The sequence below is a fragment of the Aptenodytes forsteri genome, unplaced genomic scaffold (genome assembly GCF_000699145.1).
Source record: "Aptenodytes forsteri isolate BGI_AS27 unplaced genomic scaffold, ASM69914v1 Scaffold65, whole genome shotgun sequence".
Taxonomy (NCBI): domain Eukaryota; kingdom Metazoa; phylum Chordata; class Aves; order Sphenisciformes; family Spheniscidae; genus Aptenodytes; species Aptenodytes forsteri.
Genome location: NW_008795127.1, coordinates 8678549 through 8688566, shown reverse-complemented (window position 1 = coordinate 8688566; position 10018 = coordinate 8678549).

Below are 10018 nucleotides of genomic sequence, written 5' to 3'. Positions count from 1 at the left end.
GCTGAGTACAGGGGCACGATCACTTCCCTGCTCCTGCTGGCCACACTATTTGTGATACAGGCCAGGATGCCATTGGCCTTCTTGGCCGCCTGGGCACACTGCCGGCTCATGTTCAGCCAGCTGTCAACCAGCACCCCCAGGTCCTTTTCCGACAGGCGAATGAAGTGTTTCAAACCTGAGATGTGACCGTGTATCGTGGACTGGCTTACCATGGTGATTATCAGAACTGCAGTTAATTTCAGCAGGACTGAGATCAATGGTGCACATGTACTTTATTTCTGCCCTGACTTCTTGAATGTGAGCACAATATCTTCTATTGAGGCTCCATAGACAGTTCAAAGCCATTGCTTTCCTCAGTTCTGACCTTCTCTTTCATTAGTTTCCTCATTTTTGAGCTCTCCTTTTATGTGGCTTAAGACAACCCTAGTCAGTTCGATGAACATGATGAAAGCATTTATGCTACAGTAAGTTTTGCTTTGTGGCTCAACTCTTCTGTGTCCTGAACTCACTTTTGTGCATTGCTAATGAGTAACTCAGTAACAGCTGCTCTGTGTGACTATCCCTGTATTTGCAGCACCTATGTGTGCAGTTGAAGCCAGCTATATGCTTTGATATTCTTGAATATTGTGCACTATTTTCTTGATTAGGAGATGAGGGAACATAAATCTATGGGTATATTTGTATTTTTATCACGTCTTTATGGGGAAATAAATCCTCCCTGCACAGCCTGGCGATAGATTTTTAAATATCCCTCTGTTCTTCATCCTCACACCATTTATCAGGATGCCTGTCATCTCAAAGTCTCTGTCATCATTAGATATTCTATTCTCTGAATGTTAGTTTATGATCCGGATGTTATTTGAAGGATAATTCAGCATATTATTTTTATCTGTTTCTGTTCATATTGCATTTTGAGCTGGCATTCAAATCAGTCTAATTTTCTGTGCCCAAATCCCACTGAATTTTACCCGAGTACTTCCCTCCCTCAAGTCTCCTTGGCAAATCACTTGCAGTGACCCTTAATCACTGGCTAAATAGGATTAGTCAATCTGAAACAGCATTAGTTTTTTTGCAATTACTTTTCTCTCATCAAGCTCTCTCTCAAGTTCTGCAGTAAGTTCTGTCCTGAAATGATGGAAGAACCTTGTTCAACTCTACAAATTTGCACCCGTATCTAGAAAAAATATACAGGCCTATATCAAAGTGTATTGAATTTGATGAGTATCTTTCCATTTCCATTGCATTTCTGATCCAGCTGTGAAAGACAGACGGGAATCTTTCAGTCCATTTCCCCAAGGATTTGCGTTTTCTCTTTAGACTTATAAGTCTATACTATTCCTTAGGGAAATAAGGTCCTATCTGGTGTATTTTTTGTTTGCAGAAAATAATTGGAAACCTCTGACTTGTTTATAGCTCTCCCTCGTGGACTGACCCTGTTGTGTGTCATCTGAAAGGGAACTTCCCCCAAAACAAATCCCCCCAGTGATGACTTTGGAGAAATAAACATATGACAACACTATGAGATTTCCACAGATTTTATTTACCCAAGAATGCAAGTTCCTAATGAGTCAGAAACCTCCTTCCTAATTTATTTCTTTAGACATTTGTGGTATTCCTGGAATGGCACTGGACGGTAAACCGTTTAACTTTCTTGCTCAAAGCTGGATGAATGGACTTAAATTAGAGCAAAATCCAGCCTATTTGTAAGTGAACATAGTCCAGTCAGCAGACACGTCACACACTGGCCTTTTAGTGTAGCCCCAGGCTGCTACCTCATTAGCTCCGGCTGTGATTACAGGAGAGCCCATCAGTCCCACACTGACACTGTCTCAGGAAAGATTTCTTATTGACAAGGTGGAGGGCAACTCTGATGCACTTTCTGGGGAATGTTGCAACTGGTACTGTGCTTAGTGTAACTGATTAGGCAGTCAGGGAAACATTTCTGAGCTACACAAGGAGATAAAATACGCTGTGCTGTTGGAAGCAACATTTTGCTGCAGTACTAAACGCAGTGGCTACCTTCTCTATCTGATGTGAGCGTGGTGTTTTCTTCTTTTGTTTCAAGGAAAGTGGAAAAACATCATTGGGCAAGTGTGCCTAGCATGCGTACTACTCTAATAATACTCTAATTTAATTTTTATGTGAAATCTTCAGTTGGCTCCAATGATACCATTGGCCCCAGCCCAAAATTTTGCATAAAAATTAAATGCAGAGAGAACAATTCAAAGACACCACTTTACCATTGCACAGCTTCAAGTATCCTGAAGGTCCTGAGAGCAGCAGGAATAATTCAGTGATGCACAGTAAGGCTGGGAGCACCCTAGCAGCCCTGATGTGGCCGGGGAAGAGCTGCATGGCTCCAGCTGCATAATGAAATTTAAGTGTGCATTTTGCTCTGGCTAGTGTTTTGGGGTAGAGAGATGGACCTGAACCTCTGCTGCGCCCCATGCTCTGGTTAATCCATGTTGGTTCACGCTTGTGTGAAATAAGTAAGCCTGAAGGTACAGAAATATTTTAGGGTGTTTGTAATCTGTCTGCTACTTGTTTGCAAATGCACATAGGGTGAGTGCAACAGGGTTGTCCGTTCGTGGTAGCCAGTTGCCTGGTGGGAGCTCCCTCACCAGAGCAGGAGGGGCAGGGGTCCTTTACAGTCCTGAAACCCAAAATTGTAAATCAAGCCACTTGCTTTTTCCTTAGAGAGAAGAGTGACTCAGAGCCGAGTCCCCAGCTGGAGAAACATGGTGAGATCCATGTGCTCGCAGGGAAGTGGAGTGATCATTGATGCCAACAAGGCTCCCTGGCCCAAACGGCATGTATTCAACTCTGTTGGTGCCTCCAGCCACAGGAAGCAGATTTAGTGAGTGCCACGGGCCCCAAAATAATTGGCTTTGGTCCCATATTGCTTTGAGTCAGAGATATCTCACACCCACTTGATCTTACAGAAAGGAGATGGCAAAGAGCATCTCCTGTCATCTGCTATAGGTGCAAAAGAGGATTTAAATGCATGAAGGTGAGAGTCGGTTTTGCCATTTCCTTCACTTCTCTCAGTACATATCACAATAAATGAGTGAGAGGTTTATTCTTAAAATATTCTTTCATGTGAAAAATGAAATTGGTACATAATCGACAATGTCTGGCAGCTGACCAACAAAAAAGCCCAGCCAGTTCCAGAGCTGAGGCCAGCTGAGCTCTGGACACAAGGGGAAAAAATAGTGAGCCAGAATATACGGCTGAATGAAATAAGGATAAAATTTGCCTGGCTTTGGGCCTCAGGTAAAACATTTTAGGACCCAAGGGCCCAAATAACAAACATAGACTTTCAGATACAGGTATGCATGAGGATTTAGATCTTCAGAGTTAAACTGGAAGACATCCCTAACAACGAGAAAAGAAAATGAACACTTATTCAGTGGATACTGGTAAAACATAAGGAATGGTTCCTCAGCTTGTATTGATTTTACCTGTTTCCCATTGCAGATTGTGGCTACAGGTGATGCCTTTGCTCTATCATATATGCTCAATGCTCAGATGTGCTTGGTTCTTGTGGTTGGTACCCCAGTCACTGTATTGCCAGGAATTTCCACATTTCTTTTGCATGTTTTGCAGCTTGAGGAGCTTATATACACATGTGGGATTTAAGAGAACTTTGTTTAAAATTTTAGATGTAATTTAAACAAATGTCTTGTACACTAAAAAGTCTAAACAGCACATTTTTTGAGCTCCAGGTGTTTCCTGGAGGAGGTAGTGAAGAGAAGAACCTAGCAATGTGAGATTGCATACAACTACTCTGAAGTATTGTATCTGAACACAATCTTTATATGATGGTAAGTGTATTTTATTTCTATTTTAAAATCAGTCCTTCATAGTTGCTTCTTACTCTGAACACGTCTGGCCGTACAAATGAATTGTAGTGCCGGGGTGATGTATGATAAACACGCTAATTGTTGAAGAGAGGATTCAATGACAGGGTTACAGAAATAGAGAGAGCTGATGGCCGGGGTGATGTATGATAAACACGCTAATTGTTGAAGAGAGGATTCAATGACAGGGTTACAGAAATAGAGGTAGAGCTGATGTAGATACTATCAGAAAAAAACAACAAAAAATCTTCTCATCACAGAATATGTTAGAAGTCCCAAACCATCTTCATTTGGAGCATTCACAGTATCATTGGAAATTAATAAAAATAAACCTTCAAAAATTAGATTACTAAATTCAGTGATTAAGCCATATAAACCATAGTAATACAGTGGGTCTGCCTTATAAAATGGCTACAACTTCCTGCAGTAGGAGCTGAATATTTGAAATCTTTGAACTGAGAGAAGAGGCTCTCATTGTTTTCCTGCTGACTTTAGGGCCCTGGTCCATGTTCGTGACAAAACTAAAGCTTTAGGGCAGGAATCTCAAAGTGTCCTACTGAAGGGTCTGTATTTCCCCTTCACAGCTGCGGGAAGTGGGGATGTGGAGGAGTTGAGTCACTTGGCCAGGATCTCAGAGGTCAATAGCATTGCTAGGAACAGAAATGAGATCTTCTGGTTCTACTCATTTTTATGGATTTCTATGTTGCCATTTTAGAAGGGGTTTAGCAATGTTTTCACTGCTCTTATAGCAGTGGAACGTCCTGAGAGAGCAGCCAAGACAACTTCATTCCACAGCACCTCTTAGCTGTGGTGCACCTGTGTTTAAGCCAATATAAAACAAAAAATAATAAAACCTAAATTTTGGGTGCTTGATCTGAGACACTTCAGTACTTTTTTATCTTTATGAGCCTTGAAGTGTCTCAGCTTGTGTACCCAAAGGGATAACTGAAAAGAGGTGGGGAAATGATGCAGAATGAAGTCCTATCACCTGCAGTAAGAGCTTTCACAAGCCAAATTTCACGGCTGTGTTTTCACATTCAATGAATTGTAGCACTGGTGAGTAGGATAACAGGAGCTAATTGCAAGATATTCAGCTAAGAAAGCTCTGCTGAGGCAGGGAGTTGAAAGCAATGGTATATATCAGCCTTAAAGATTAAGGTTTACTAATATAAATTTTTTGTGCTAATCAGAGTGTAAGAGCTTTCACAAGCCAAATTTCACGGCTGTGTTTTCACATTCAATGAATTGTAGCACTGGTGAGTAGGATAACAGGAGCTAATTGCAAGATATTCAGCTAAGAAAGCTCTGCTGAGGCAGGGAGTTGAAAGCAATGGTATATATCAGCCTTAAAGATTAAGGTTTACTAATATAAATTTTTTGTGCTAATCAGAGTTAAGTAGTGGAATCCACCATGTTTACTTACATGCGACAAGCTGTAGCTGTGCTGAGGACCCTAGAGCACTGTACAAAAGAATAATTGATTTTTTTTCTTTAAAAAAAAATAGTCCAAACCTGAACCCTTTGGGAATCCAACATCTGTTTTGAAAAGGGGCTAAAGAGGTTACCCCCCACCCATGTCCCCTGCAGGTTGGGGTAGGAGAGGAAAACAGGAAGTTTTATTCATCTTACTTTCTCGATTTTCCAAGTTACAGTCTCCAGCTGTTTCCATCAACTTTGTTTTCTGAAAAAAAAAAAAAGAAAAGAAAAAAAAAAAGAGACCTCTATAGAGCTCTTTAGCTTTCTTTAAAGTGGCTCTTTGTTGAAACCTGCATTACACTTCTTTAACCATTCCAGAGTAGTCGTCTTTCTTCTTTTCCCAAAACAAACATCTCTTACTCAGCTTCTCCTCAGTCTGAAAGAAAAGAAACAAAAGCAAAATGAAAACAGCGGGCTGGGGGCGAAGGGAGAGGAATGGTGTCTACAGCAAGAAATGTGGCTGTGCAATGTCAGACATCGAGTGTCTATCACAGGCGACAAGTGAAAGCCTACCAGCAGGCAAACAGCAAGGGTGCCTTCCACTTTGCCTAAAATCAACAACATTTTACAGAACGTTCCCACATAAAGACTCACGGTAGCACTTGGCATTTAGGGACTGCCAGGCTGGTATTTTAAATGGCATTCATCACATACTTTGTACCCCACTTGCAGGGCAAGTTCTCCTAAGTATCTCCCTTCCCAGAAGTGCATTAACCCACATGGACTGTAACATGTAGAAACTGGCTGCTTTCCTTCCTTGCCTCCTTTTGTATAGGAGCAGGGCCAGAAACCTCTGCAAATGCTGAGGATCGATCAGCTGTCTTTGATGCAGCGGTTGAAATAGCTGTCGCTGCTGTTCCTTCCTCTCTTTCTTTGCAGCTCAGGGAAGTGAGATTATTGGGTGTTTTTCATAAGGTGTCTGGAAGCGACTGTCTGAAGTAGAGAGGGATACTCTGTAGAGGTCCCTTTTTGTTTTGCGAGTCCAGCTCATGTTTCGGGGCTGTGTGGCAGGTGATAAAGCAGCAAATGATATTTATAGGCAACTAATACTCCAGTGTTAAGGCCAAATCATGAATACCCTTAGGTGAGAATTTTAATACAGTCTTTAATGCTTCATCTTGTGGTTTGGTTTTTTTTTTAATGCCTCATATTAGCATAACTATCATCAGTACAGGATGTTTAAACAGTTGGAGCTATAATGCAAGGTTTTATACAACCAACTTTTATTCATATTGGAGATAGACCTATTCTTGTCTCCTGAAACATTTCATGTTTTTCAGTCACTTATAATTTTGTGAAACATTTACCATTCCAATGTTAAGGGTCTGCTTTGGACTGATTTCTTCTGGAAGTTTTCTGTAAAGTTGTTAGATGTTGCTAAGAATGAAGCCATGGGTAAAAAGATTCTTTTGTTGACTAAAGATTTTCTAAAGGAAAAGTGAGGAGTTTCAAATCAAAGCCCACAACTGGAACTTGAGGGGAGAAACTATGACCGTCTGAGTAGCTGTAGATCTGCCAAGGGTACTATATCTATATGAGGAGAAATGGGACTGGCTGAAGGAAAAGATGAGGATAAGGACCCAAAAAGGCTGAGAGAATTAAGAAGAGGCTGGTGGAGAAGTGAGCCAGGCAGCCAAGGTGTGTGTCCCAGCTCCCTGGTGGTGGTCATTATTTTCTGTCATGCCATTAGCCAAACAGCAGAGATCTGTGCAGTGCATCTAAAGGCCCCATTTACCTCCTGGTAGCCCTTGTGAATGGCAGCACAATGTCACACAAGGGAATTTGTTCCTCTTTTTGAAAAACAAGCAAAATACATGCCAACTGAAGAAAATATTATTAAGGCTGAAAACTTTGGTACTTCTTGTGTTTATGCAGGTTGTCTTTCATGACAAGGCTCATTCTAGAAGCAGTACGGAAAGTTCTGGGAACTGATCATGGTTATACAGTTAAAGACACTATAAGACCCCTTCCAACTTCATTGGTGCCAGAAATGGGAAGCAGTATAGAGAACAAGACAGAATTTGGGAAGAGAGCGTATGGCAAGGGAGTGATGTTCTACCCTGGAGAATTGGATACTGTCCCTTTTTCTGTCACACAGCTCCCATGTGATGATAACTGAGTCACTTGAGCCAATCTTTTCAGAAGCTGTCAATAATTTTACATTGCTTTTATTCTTGGTGCAGGACTTGTAGGCGTGCTGAACTTTCACAGCTGCAGCTGAAGTCAGTGGGAGCTGTGCTCCGAACACAAAATAGTATTCCAAAAATCTGATTTAGGGAATTTAAAATCGTGTCCAACATGGTTATGTTCAGCCTTAATCTTCCTGGGACCCACCAGCTTTCAGTGTGAAGGGATACTGCCAAGCCCCCACACTTCGAAGTGATACTGTGCAGAAAGTTCGCTGTGAAGCTCTCCGTTATGAGGGAGTTGTGTGCTCAAAGAAAACCCCATATGGAAATGAGGGATGCTGTCTTCAGAGCAGGTTTTGAACAGCATGCAGGAAATAAGGCAAGCATAAGTCGTGTTGAACTGCAAGAAGAAAACAAAAGGTGAAATAACCTGCTTATCTCGTTAGAGTGCCATCCTTTCTGTGCAGTGTGGGTACACTAAAGGCATGTACGTCTATGCCTTGCCATCTACAAATTCCTCCAAATTCTCATCTTGCTAGCTGTATTCTGTGGACATTTAGTAGAGTAGAAGGTGTATAAATGAGGAAATAGACTATTTCCCCAGTTTAATCAACTTCCCAAATAGGAAGAGAGCGCCTTTTTCACTTTCATTGCAAAAAGTCAGACTGTCAGTATTACAGCAAGTGGGCTCAGCCCTTTTCCAGGTCTGACAGTGCCAGCGTTTCCTCAGGACTCACTCTGACAAAAACAAGACAAGCACAAGATGAGAAAGAAGCCACTCAAAAACATACCCACCAGCGCTCTGCCCTGCATTGTTGATTCCTGCCCCGTTACCTGGCCATTTCACTAGCTTGTCTGAAACCTTCCTGAACTGTAGCTCTTCCAATGTTACAGCAATAGGCACGTTAGAAACATAACTGACTGGCTGCTGAGCTGGGTGCGCTGTTTTAGCGGTAAACAGAGTAATACTATCACTTTCCTAGGTGACTGGGTATAAACTTATGTGAGCTGGGTAAATATCTAAATAAAAACTCTAGGTCATAAGGATTGTTCCAGCTAGGAAGAGGAATCGCTGTTTTCTGAAATGAGGTTTCTCTGATGCAATCCCATTTAATTGCAAAGAAAGTACAAAGCCTTCTTTTTCTTCACACAGCAAGAATTGCAGAAGAGGCATGGCCTCTGTTTACAGCTCAAGTCTATTTTCCATTAAACACTTAGTATAAAAGCTCTTTTTCCCTTTTCTCTTAGCTTTTCTCGGAGGCACATTCCTGGCCCTTGTTATGTCTGTGTTGTTGGCTTTTTCCCTGCCACCATCTGTCTCTTCCTTTGATCTTTTTGTCTCTCTCTCATAGACACCCAACTGATCACAAAACAATGGCCAGTAAAACCCTTCCACCCATGTGTCTTGCAGGTGCCCTTGTGATGTGTGCTTGTGACAGTGATGTGTGCTGGTGGTTGGAAGGAAAGCTACGGTAGTTTCAGCTATCTGGTCCCATAATGAACTTAACTGTTTCTTACAACTGAGGGTTATAAGGGCAATGTTCACCCTGATTTAGAGGGATTTTACCCCAAGTACTAATGAAACTGTTGATGAGAAATCAGGCTGTTTCTCAGCAGCATTGAGAGACATTGAAAGCATAGCACTTGAGGCTGTATCAGAGAACAAAGGTCCTTTCATCTTCTTCTGGTTACAGTCTCTGTGCTTCGTCTGGTTATAAACTTGATGTTCTTCCTCAAAGCTGTTTTGACAGCAGTTTGAAGAAATGTACTTCATCCATTTAAGCATTACCATACTTCTTTTTCAGTCATTGCAAAGTTGTATTTAATTGCCTAAGTATGAGTTGTCTGAGAAAATAATATCTAGGTCTAATATATTGCTTCTCATCAGCACTGCTTCTCATAGGTCGCTCCTGAAGTGAGCTCCAGTGAATTATGGAATCAAGGAAGTGCTGGTTAGAACTACTTCTGGAGGTCTCCAGTCCAACCTCCTACTCGCAGCAGGACTATTGCTGAAGTTGAAGCAGGTCAGCCACGGATTTGTCTACCAAGCCTTGAAAACTGTCAAGGGTAGAGAATCCTCAGCCTCCCTGAGCAACCTTTTCCAGTGCTGCACTGCCCTCCTCCTGGTGAAGCTTCTCCTAAGTTCCTGCTCAGCGCAGCAGACGTGTCTCCTCTGTGACTACCCCACCTTCCCAGGTGCTCTTGCATAATAGGTATGAGGGTCTCCAAGTGGAACCAAACAATGACAAGGATGACAGTTCATCTAGCTTGGAGGTGTTGTGGAGGTTAAGTAGGACTACGCCCTGCATCAAAACTGCTTCCATAAAGAAAAAAAGATGGGTCATTGTCATAGGAGACCCTCTCCTGAGGGGAACAGAAGGCCCAATATGCAGACCAGACCCACTTATAGAGTCATAGAATAGTTTGGGTTAGAAGGGACCTCTAAAGGTCACCTAGTCCAACCCCCCTGCCATGGGCAGGGACATCTTCAACTAGATCAGGTTGCTCAGAGCCCCGTCCAACCTGACCTTGAATGTTTCCAGGGGTGGGGCA